The sequence below is a fragment of the Penaeus monodon genome, chromosome 2 (assembly GCF_015228065.2).
Source record: "Penaeus monodon isolate SGIC_2016 chromosome 2, NSTDA_Pmon_1, whole genome shotgun sequence".
NCBI classification, from domain to species: domain Eukaryota; kingdom Metazoa; phylum Arthropoda; class Malacostraca; order Decapoda; family Penaeidae; genus Penaeus; species Penaeus monodon.
The window spans coordinates 31,936,996-31,949,041 of NC_051387.1; the positions used below are offsets into that span (position 1 = coordinate 31,936,996).

Sequence of the window (12,046 nt, forward strand, 5' to 3'; positions counted from 1 at the left end):
TTAAAAAAATGTATCTATATATCTATATCTATATCTACTATCTATCTATCTACTTCTATCTATTATCTATCTATCTATCTATATTTACACCACAAAAACACACCCCCCACCCCAACAACATATATATTATATAAAATTTATTAAAATATATATATATTAAATATATTTTTATAATAGTTTATTATGTAAAGTATTATTATGGTGTGTAAATATTATATATATTATTTATATTTTTTTATTAAAATTATATAAATAATTATTTATTAATAATATTATATATATATATATAAAAAACATACATACAACCAAAAACACACACACACACACACACCCCACACAATATATATATATATATATAAAAATATATATTATATATATATAATATAGTATGTTTATTACACCAACCACACACACACACCACACACCACACACACCACAAATAATATATATAAAATAATATAATATATAATATATATAATATTATTAAATATATATATAATAATTATATATAATAATATATATATATATAAATTTTATGCCCCTTTTTATGTGTTTATGTGTATTTTATATTATATATATATTATATTTTATATATATATATATATATTATATATGTATATGTTACATATAATTTAAAAAAAAAATATTTTAAAATATATATAATATTATATATTTATATTGTATTATATATAATATGTTTTGTTTTTAATTATAACATATATATATATATATATATTATATATTTAAAATTATATTATATAATATAATATTCACACACACACACACCCACACACCCCAAAACACACAAACCCCACAAAAAACACACCACACACCACACACACCACCACACCTTTAAAATTATATATATTATATATATATATATTTATTATATTTTATATATTATAATAACCATATGTACATTGTATATTCATAATAACATTATTAAATATATATATATATATAAAATATTTATTTATTTATTTGTATTACTTAAATTATTTATATATAAAATTATTATATATTATTTTATATATATAATATAGTTATGTTTGTTTTATATATTACATTTATGTGCACGATGTATTTATGACTATATGAAAGAAAAACCCACAATGCAAAAACTAAATTTATTGAAATTGTGGGTTTTTCTTCCATTCATACAGATTCTATGTATTACAATATACTATTTATTATATATATATATATATTATATATTATATATAAAAATTATATTATTATATGCATATCAAAGAAATTTGTTGCGGAAATGAAAGTTAACCAAAAAAATGAAAAACCCCTCCCGGGTCCTCGTCACCCCCCCTTGCGGCGAATCATGACAAAACCTCACATGACCTTTTCGCTTCCGTGCCGCAAACGTTCATCAGTGTGTAAATATTCTATGGTTATTTAAAAGGAAAATTAATCGTTATCAACTGATTTTATACATTTCCCCTGCGTGGGGGCCCTGTGTCTTCGCAAAAAACAGCACTGACTCGCGGGAACGCATGTTGTTGGGCCCTCCTTGAATGAATGTTGTTCAAGTCTGTGTTAGTGTCTTTTTCATTTTGATTAAATAGTTTTAATATTTTATGTTACATATGTTACTATTTAAATTTTTATCTCATTTTTGTTGCTCTTTTTAAACAATGCCAGATCTGTACTCGCCCCCCCCAGTTGCCCCCAAACTCTTCCTGATTTTCTAATAGAAAATAAAGATAGTGATAAGTAACAAAAACAATGTAAACGTGGGAAAAATAAAGGTGCTGATAATAATATGCTAATGATGATAATAACGATAAAAATAGGACAAAAAATAATAAAAAAATATAAAAAATAATTTATGATATGATAATAAAAATAATAATAATAAAATAATAAAAATAATAATAATAATAATATAATAATAAATAATAATAATTAATAATTAATAAAATAATAATGATTTAAAAATAGTAATAATGACACTACATACAGCAACAAAAAACAAAAATAACTATAAAAATAATTATAATAACAATAATGTAAAAATAATAATGATAATTTAATAATAAAAATAATGTAGTAATAAAAATTTGTAAAATATATTTAAAAATATAGAAATAATAATAAAAAATAATTATTTTATTTTTTCCCATACTGTTATTACATAATTGAAAAAAAAAATAAGAAAACCCAACACAAAAACAATAATAAATTTTTTCCTTTTCTCAACAGTTAGATTGCCTTTATTTTCATTTTTATTTATCTTTATTGTTTTATTTTATTACCTTAAATAATAATAATTTTATTATCATTATTATTAATTATTATTTATTATTATTTATTATTATTATCACTATTATTTTTATAAATATTGTTGTTGTTTTTTTTTCTACTATCATTATCATTGGGTTTTTTATTATTTATATTATTTATTATATTTTATCGTTTTATTATATTAATTTTTTTATTTTATTATTATTATTATTATTATTATTATTTCATCTTATTACTATTATAAATTTATTATTTCTTTATTATTAATTATTTATTTTTATTTTTGTTATTTTGTCCTTTTACATTGCTGTTTTTTTTTTATCTTGTTATTTTCATTGTAACAAGAAATAAAAATTATTATAATGATAGTAAATAATATTTTTATTTTCTATTTTTTATTAACTTTATTGTTTCATCATCATGATCACACCCTCATCATCAGGGTTTGGGTTTTGGGAGCGATTGATTTTTCCCACAAAATTTCCATTTTTCATGGCGATTTTTGTACTCATTTGTGGTCCAAGTGAGCAACTTTAAAAGGGGGATCAAATGTCTTGGCGAATCTTTACGAACCCGTATTTACATCAGCACCTGTATGAGCTCCTGAGGGGGAGTCTGCCGGATTGGTTTTGTTGTTTGAGTTTGCGAAAATCTAGCGTCGCCCGGGCATTCCATACTATGGCCCCGGGCCCTTTTCCTTTTAAAACTGTCCATTTTATTCTCTGACCTCTATGCTTTCCGTGGTGGCGGATTGCCCTGCCCTGCCGCCATGCTGTAAGCTGCGGCTAAACTCTTTACCAGCCTGGGGGCTGCCTCAAAATTGCGTGTGCTCACAAATCTTAATTAAAGACCCGTGGCGTTCGGGGTCGTACAATACTGCAACACCTGTCGCATAGTAAAAAGTCTCTATGATCTCCATACGCAGGGAAAACCCTAGCCCTGATTCTGTGAAGAAGACTTCGCTACCTCTTTGTTCCCTTCAAGAGTCCCAGGGCTCATACCATATGCCGGGGGGGGGATCTCTTTTCCTCTCTGTAAAGCTGCAGGGGGAGGCACGGCTGTGGCATTACACTTCTGCCAAAATTTTTTTTTTGGCTCGGTTTTATGTTAGGGTTTTGGGGGCTCCCCCTCCAAATGTCACTATCTGTCAGCAAGCTCTTCCCCTGAACCTTTGTGGCTAAGGACCCAGTTTTGATTATTATTCTCCCTGACAAGTTTTCCTTGTACCAGGAAAGGGACGTGGTCAGGAGGTAAAATGTTGTCTTTGGGTACTTTGCTGTCGTCATGGCTCCCTGGAGTCTGTATGTATATACATTCCTTCCCCCAGGACCGGGGGCTAGGGCTCCCTATCCAACTGCCTCTACCTTAGGGGGGACGCGTTTTTCTTTTCCCCTCATGAATTGTGTGGCACCCTTTTGCGCAAACCGGCGCCTTGTGTGGCTTAAGGGATCGACTTTCCACCCTTAAAGAGTTATACTAGGTTCCAATACCCTCTTTTCTGCCTTTAGACTGGGCGGGGGTTTGTTATTTCCCCTTTGAAACTCATAACAAAGAACCGATCAAGTTTTCCCCCCGGCGGGTCTTCAAAAAAGGCGGGGGGGGGAGCCCTTTGGAAAGTGGGCAGCCAGAAGTTTTTGAAAACAACTCGGGGTCTTTTTCTAGGCTCTGAGTATTTTTTTTTCAATTTGTTTTTTTCCTGGGTCCTCCTGGGGGCCTTTGAAAGAACTGAGCTGCCACTATTAAAATTTTTTATTCCAGGGGGAGAAGGTTTGCCTCCATGTGAATTGAGGACCTTCGTCCACCTGGGGGCACCCAGAGATTTTGGGCAGTTTCATTTTGAACTGTCTCCTTTTTTTTCTCTTAATCTTGGCTTTGTGGCAATCAGGGAGACGAACATAGTCCAAAAGGGGACGGATGGCATAAATGATCTTAGTACTTTATGTCTAGCTCCTTGTGTTCCCCCCCCCCTCATTGCTCTATCAGACAGTCTTGCTTTGGTTCATCAACCATATAAGACCCCTTTTTTAAAAGGAGGGGGTCCATAGTCTTATCCCAACATTAAACCCTGGCCCCACCAAAATTCTTTCCCCCGGGATTCTCAACTTGTGCCTTGAACATTGTGTCTCATACCCTTGCTTGGATTTGGCTGCAGAGATCTTTAGTCCTTCCTAAAACCCCCCCAGTACAAGGTCCAGACAGTGCTGGCTTTACTTAGGCAGTGTGGTCTAGTAAATGATTGCGAGATCGTCTGCATAGGAGATGATCTTGCCCCCCATGGGAGGTTATTTTTAGGATACGGGACATTAGGGTGTTGAAAAGGGCTGGACGGGGCCCCCAACCGGGGTTTTTCCTTTACAAGGGGCATGTGCTGGTGGGTGCCCTTGAAATCTGATTTTGCGTATTCTGTTCCTAAATTTTCCCTTCCGCCAAGAGCTTTCCTCTGATTCCCTTCTGATTAGGTCCCCTAATAGCAATATTGTATTAAAAAGCCTTCCCCGGGTCGAGGAATAATACCACGAAGTGATAGTGCTGTTGTGTTTAAAGACGTGGCTTGCTTTCTGTGCTCGTCCCCCTTGTGAACCCTGGAGGTGTTCATTTCATGTTCATCCATTTTCCCTGGGGCGGTTTAGTACCATTCCCCTCGGCCGTCTTCCCCAGAGAGCTGAGGAAAAAATGGGGCGTTTTTTCCCCGGCCCCTTTTTGGTTTTGGGGATAGGACATGATAGCCCTCTTCCACCCGGGAAGAGGGGAAATTTTTCCCCAGGACTTTTTTGATGAGTTGCAGGAAATTTGCTCACCTGCCACCTGGTTTTATTGTTGGGTTCAAATCCCATCAAACCCGGGCGGCAAGAACTGACTTTGTTTTTGTCTTATTTCCCCCGGAAAAGATAAAATCTGATTTTTCGGGGTTCGGGTACCCTTCCCTGATGTGGGAAGTCTGCTTGGTTGTGGCATTTTTAGTTTGCCCTTATTTTAGCTGGGGACTGTTCCCGCTTTTCTCGCAAAATTCTGCCCCGTCTGTTTGCTTCTGATTTAGGGTTTGGTGTGTGCACCTCGGGCTGAGCAATAGTACTCGCTTGACCCGTTTTCCACAGCTCTGTAAGGTTATTCGGGTGGGCAATACTCACACCCCTTCCAGCCTGACTCTTTTGGCAGTTTCCTTGGGATCCCTGACTGCTTCACTCTGTGGGTTTACTTCCTTTTCTCGCCCTTAAAGTCCAGGCGTCTTTTTTCTCCCGGGCCATGGGCCCAAATTTTAGGTATAGTCCCGTGATTTAGGACTGATAAGTCTGGCTTTTAAGCACTTCCACATTTTCACTCTGTGGGGGTTCACTGCTCTAAGCATGGGCCAAACTTCTAAAAGGGTTTTCCAGTTGGGGTTATCTTTTTTCCCTCTTTTGGGTTTGCTTTTGGGGGTTTTGTGGCTAGGCACTGCATGAGGTTTGTAACAGTGCCATCATGATCCTTGTGACATCGACACACCATCTAATTCTCTCCACCGAGCCGCGTGGCCCAAAGGCGGGTCTAAGACCCCTCCTTGCATGCGTTGGGTTTGGGTATTAAAGAGCGATCTCAAAAGGTCTCAAGCACATTGGCTATTGATGGCCGCCGCATCCGTCTATGCAGGGGGCCAGGATGGGGGGGTATGCTTGAATCCCCCTGTGATCCTTGGTCTTGTGCGCAGTCACAGACCTGGCTTTTCTAACACATTTTACAGCTTGGGGGGCTCCCGCCAGGTGAATCTCAACAGCAAGAAATTTACAAGATCAAATGATCAAGCCATCTTTTTGCAAGCTGTGCTTGACAGCAGAAAACGTGATACCCTGGAGCAACAGTCCCCCCTGTTAACTCTCCTGGGGCAAAGACAGTGTCAATGTTCCTTGATCGCACTATTCGTGGAGGGTGGTTCTTTGTATTAAAGCCTGATTTCCCCTGTAGTATGCTTAGACTTGTAATGTTACTTGGTGAGTTACATAAATGTCTTTGTATTCGGATTCAGAGTCTGTTTTTTAAACGAAGTCCGACAACTCCCGTGAAATCCTCGCTGGTTGGGGATCTTCTCTGGTTTTTGGGGTGTTTTCAGGGTATCCTGGGTCCACTGGGGGGTGGGAGCCTTTGGGAGCTCTGACTTTTGTGGTTTGGGTTTTTCCTTCACTTTGGGTTTTGTATCTTTTCTCTTTTTCTCACCTGGTAAGGTCAGCTTGTTCCGGCCTGGCTGCACAGTTCACCTATTCTGGCTCTGACTGTGAGGGTATGGAGTGGAGAGGGGAGTCTCTCCTGGGGGGGGGGGGCTCTTTGGCTCTGTTCAGTTTCCCCTTTCCCCTCAACTGCAACAGTCTGGGCCATTTCCCTCATGGGGCCGGACTGCCTTTTCCGCCTCCCCACTTTGACCTCCCCCAAAACGTTGCTACTGCAGTACTACAGCAGTCATACTTCCTTGTAAAGAGGGATTATCGTCTCTTGGGAGGCTTTTCAGTGCTCTTTGAACTTTTATTCCTTGGTTCTTTTTTCTGCCTTTTAAAATGGTCGGAACCCCTTTTTTATTGGAGATACCCCGGTTGGGCTGTGGAGGAGTTCCTTCCTCTTGGAATAGGAAACCCTTTTTTTTTCTTTTGTCCTGTCTCCAAGCATGATGCCTGGGGGGCGGGAACCCCTTTGTTGCCTTAGGGAACCCTGGGTGTGGTGTGCCTTGCTACAGACACCCCAGTCCCCCAAATCATGGGTAGTAAGGGCCCTTTTTCGGGGTCACCGGGACTTCCCCGGTTGGGCTTTCCCCCTTCACATTGGGGAAGCCACGACCATGGGTGATCGATCCCCTCATAAAAAGGGAAGTAAAGTGGCACCATCTTGACTCCCTATTCTGGATTCGTGAGAGAGAGACATTTTCCTCCCATCTTAAGCTCCTTGGTTTCCTGCGGGAAAATTCGGGTAGTTTTGGTCTTTGGGCATGAAAATCACCCTGGTCTCGGGAAACCCGGAATGCAACCAGATTTTTCTCAGCATCTCCAAAGACCCCCCTCGAGTCTGTCTCCTCATCATTATCTCTTTTTTGTGAGGGGTTTTGGGGAATTTTGCCATGTATTGAGCAGTTTTTTCATCCCCTCATGCCCCCCACCCCCACGGAGTCCAACAGGGGGAAACTCACTCACGGGGCCAGTTAGTCCAACGCGACATTGACTGCTTGACCCTCCTCCCCAAAAGGGAAAACTGACTACCTGACCGGGGCCCAAACAGACCACCCTCTTTCTAGAATAAGGCACCAAAAAAGGGGGTTGTAAAGCAGGGCGTACCATCACGGCATCCCTCAATCTCCAGGATTTTCCCCTCCCAGCGCCAGGTGCCACGCCAGCAAACAATGGGTAATTTGAACCCCCGGGGAGAGACCAGAGGGGGATCCCTTCCACCTAAGATAGACATCATTATTGGGAACCCTTTTTTCATCCCTCTCCTGTGAGACAGACCCAAAGGCGACTCACTTCAAGGGGACTCATTCCCCACCTCGAAGAGGAGTTCCAGGGGCAGGACCCGAGTTGACGGTTTGGGGGCCGCCTTTACGCGGGTATCGAGTGACGGCCCGGGTCCGAGTCCCTCCCAAAACACCCCGGGCAGGGGAATTGCTGCTAAAATGCCCCACGCCGTAAAGAGGACGTGACCCGTAAATCGGCCCAGGACGTGCGTGTTTTGTAAATTGCAGACTAGTAAACCATGTATGATATCTTGTTCTATATCGGACTACTGTACAGTAGATTTTCTGTCGTGTTTGCTTTATATCCCCCCCCCCCATTTTTTTTTTTTTAATCTATAATTGTATGTATGTGTACTTCAGGGGGGTTTATTATTTTTATTGTTATTATTTTTATTATTATTATTATTATTTTATTTTTATTATCTTATTATTTTGTTATTATTATTTTATTATTATTATTATTATTTTATTTTTAATTATTATTATTATTATTATTTTTACATCTCATAGGCATTTTTTATCATTGTTTTTTTTAAAATTGTTTAATAAAAATAAAAAAACAACAAAAACAATAAAACACAAAACAAAAACAATAAAAATAAAAATAATTGTAAAAATGTAAATAATAATAATGAAAATAAAAATCTTATTATCATTGTTATAAAATAATGAAAAATACTAACAAATAAAAATAAAATAATAAAATAAAATAATATAATAATGATAAAAATAATTGTTTATTAGTATTATTATTTCTTTATTATAAGGGCAATAGAGTAGTATTAGCAGTAGTAGTATAAAAAATAATGGAAATCAAAATAAAAATATAATAAAAATTACATTATTTTTTTGCATCATTTCATTATCTTTTTTTATTTTATTATTTTATTATTATTATTTTTTTTTAAATCTTATTATTATTTCTTTATCTTCCCAAAGATGAAAAAATAATTAATAATAAAAATAAAAATAAAAATAATAATAATAAAAATATAATAATATAAAATATTAATATAATAATTATTATTTCCCATCTTATTATTATTATTATTTTTTTATTATTATCATTAGCAATGATATTATCTTATAATTATTATTCTGCTATCCTCATTCGTTTAATCCCATTCCCAAATATTATTTTCTTTAAATTTTATCATCACCAACATCATCGCGATGAAAATGGTATAGTAACACAAAAATTACAATAAAAAATAAAAAACACAACAATACTAGTAGTGGAAGTAATGTTACAAAAAGGGTACCCGTTTTCGTGAATTCCAACCCCAAAAAAACTCGAAGCCTCAATAGGCTTCATTTTTTAAAGCCCATACAACAACATTGTTGAAGACGCGCTTAGAAAACCGGGCTTTGGCCTTAAACTTTCCCTTCGTGAAATTCTTCACACTGCCGGAAACAATTCTCAGCGATATGTTTTTTGCTGAAACTCTGTGGTCTGTATGATAATGGACTTTCGCCATCGTGGAAAATATTGGGTTTATATATTTTTTGATGTTTACGAGTCATATTCGAAATTAGCATGTGTAGTACCAGGTTTGCAATGCTCATTGTTATTCGTTACTAAAAGTGTTTCCACTATTAAATGTGCTTTCGTCATGATTATCCCCCATATAACACTTGGCATTCCGCTCTTGTAAGACTTTATCGTTCTTCCCTCCACGCAGGCGTCTTTAAAAATCAATTTTTGTCTATCTAGTCACCCCGTTTGTTTTTATATGTGAAAGAGCTGTTCCAACTGGTCATGATCATGTGTCTGTCTGATTTTTTCCCTAGCCAGTCTCTTTCTTTGCGAGGGGTTCGCTGCCCCCTTTCTGTGCTAGTGTATACGCTTGCTGTCTTCTTATTACCTGCTTGTTTTTTCTTTTTCTCTTAAAACCTTGCTCTTCATTTGCAGTGCATTGTCAGTCAGTCCCCCCCTCTCTCTCTTTTTTCTCCTAGGACAGACATTTTCCTCGACTCTGTTAACCCCTTCTACTAATTTAAATTTTTATAATTGCGCGTATTTATCATGTGGGGCCCACTTTTTGTGTGAGCCCCGGGGGGGACTTACCCCGATGAGGGGGGGAAAATTTCGCGTTATTCACTCCTGTTTGTAAACCACCGACCTGAAAACTTTTATTTTTTTTACTGAAAATATTGTATATATTCGAATCTGCTGATATCCAAGTAAAAAATTTTGCCCACCTGATTATTAAGATAAAGGGGGAGGGAGCCGTATTTGAATTAAACTGTGTGCGTGATTTTTTGGGTTTTTGCTATTGATTTTTTTTTTTTTTTACACAATAACTTCAGGGTTTTCCGAACTGTAACACAGGAAATTTAGACCGATTTCTCTTTTGAAAATTTTTATTTTACTTTCTCTGCTAAGGATCCAAGGGCGGTTACCGAGTCTTATTTTTTGGGTTCAAAGACGACATCCCGCAAAAAAACGGGGTTGCATCAGCAACTTGCTATGTCTTTTGCCAGGGTTTTTCCTCTCCCGCCTGCCTAGGGCGCGACTCCTCTTTTAACCGCCGTTTTATATATCGGCCCCAAATGGCATAGAAAAACCCTTTTAAAGGGCATCTGTTTAACCCGCCTTTAAAGGGGCAATGATAAAGGGTTGCTATATGTCTCTGCATATGTATGTCTTATGAAATGTGTTTTAAGTGTTTAAATTTGTTTTGATAAAAAACTCAGGCTCTTCCCATCTACACTCATTGTTTTGGGAAAAGTTACAGAAATTGCTTAGAAAAAAAAAGAATCCGGGCAAAAAAGTTATGCCCTCTCTTGCTGCACAGCAAGACTGTTGAAAAACTAATCTCGAATTTCCCTCTCTCCTCAGTTTCTAAGCACCTTTTAAAACTTAGATGCTCTGTGCTTTTTACCTGAATATTTCTTAAAGGACGCCATTCGTTTTTTACCTTCTATTCATTGTTCACATAATCTGACTAGGTTTTTGAAGATGAAGGCGTGAATAAAATGATATTTTACCATTACAAAGTTTTACAGTTTGAAGAGAGTGAGAAGTGAGAAGAGAGAGAGGAGGGGAAGAGAGAGAGAGAGAGGAAAAGAGAGAAAGAAGAGAGAGAGAGAAAGGAAAGAGAGAAAGAGAGAGGGGGAGAGAAGGAGGGAAAAAAAAAAAAAAAAAAAAAAAAAAAAAAAAAAAAAATTTTTATATATATATTATATATATATATTATATAAATATATTTAATTATATATATATTTATATATGATTAAAAATGCATTAAAATCAAAAAATAAACATGAAATTTTAGGGGACATGAATTACGTTTCATACCCCAAAAGCTCACGTCTCTAATTCAGCTACAAAAGGGGATGACGATGAAGGGGGTGAAACTGACGGGGTGTGTGTGTACTGAAATAAACACCATCATCACACCTTTTTTCATACAATGAACGGGGAAATGTTGTCTTCTTTAGCGGAACCAAATCCCTCGGACAGAGGGCCCTTCTGTGGAAACCCGTCGCACCTGTTTTATTTTATGCTATTAAAATTGCTCTTTTTTTCTTGTTATATATTTATCTCTGCAATTTTTATCATGTTTTATTTTTTTTTAAATTTCATCCCCGGGAGAATGATAAAAAAACCAAAATAGTGGATCTGAAGAAGAAAAATGTACAAATAAAACTCAGGAATTATTATACCAATTTTGAAATAATACTGAATAAAATTTTCTTTTTAAAAATAATTAACAGTTTTTTTTAACTCGAAAAAATTAATATCAAGAAAATTAAAGGGGGTAGTGTTAAAAGGGAAGAAACCCAACCCCTGAAAATTTATACATAATGACAAGAAGATACAGTACTTATCATCGATATTCAGTCTTTTCATTTTAAAGTGTTTAAAAGGGGGGTTAATATATAAACGTGAAGATATTCATATTATTTTGGAGCTAAAAGTCTACGGCGATAATGACTGCCAGAGAATACTCTATGAGTAAATATGCATGGAATACTGTTAACTTCATAACTATGCTGTGTCTTACTGCTTTTAATGAGAAAGGACTAGGATATCGTTTGCTCATGATCGACTCCAGGCATTGAAATATGAGTGCACATTAATGACTTTGTTTGCATTATTGCGTGACATACTTATTCTCTTGATTAAAATTAGCGCGGTGGAACCAGAATAATCTCAGGTTTTGCACTGAAACCCCATTATGATATTCCAGGTCGACTTTGATCATATTATCATTCAAATATTATTTTAGCATCTACAGCGGTATGAATGGGAACAAGAAGCAACTAATAATTCGCGAAAGTTTTTTCGACGATTAATCAAACTTGTTGCTTAATTTT

General features: G+C 36.2%; 1 protein-coding gene across 1 annotated transcript in view; it reads left to right on the forward strand.

Annotated features, from left to right (window-relative positions):
* Positions 1–12,046, forward strand: part of LOC119582295 (transmembrane protein 185B-like) — a 72,120-nt gene that overhangs the window by 2,499 nt on the left and 57,575 nt on the right. The window lies entirely within an intron of this gene.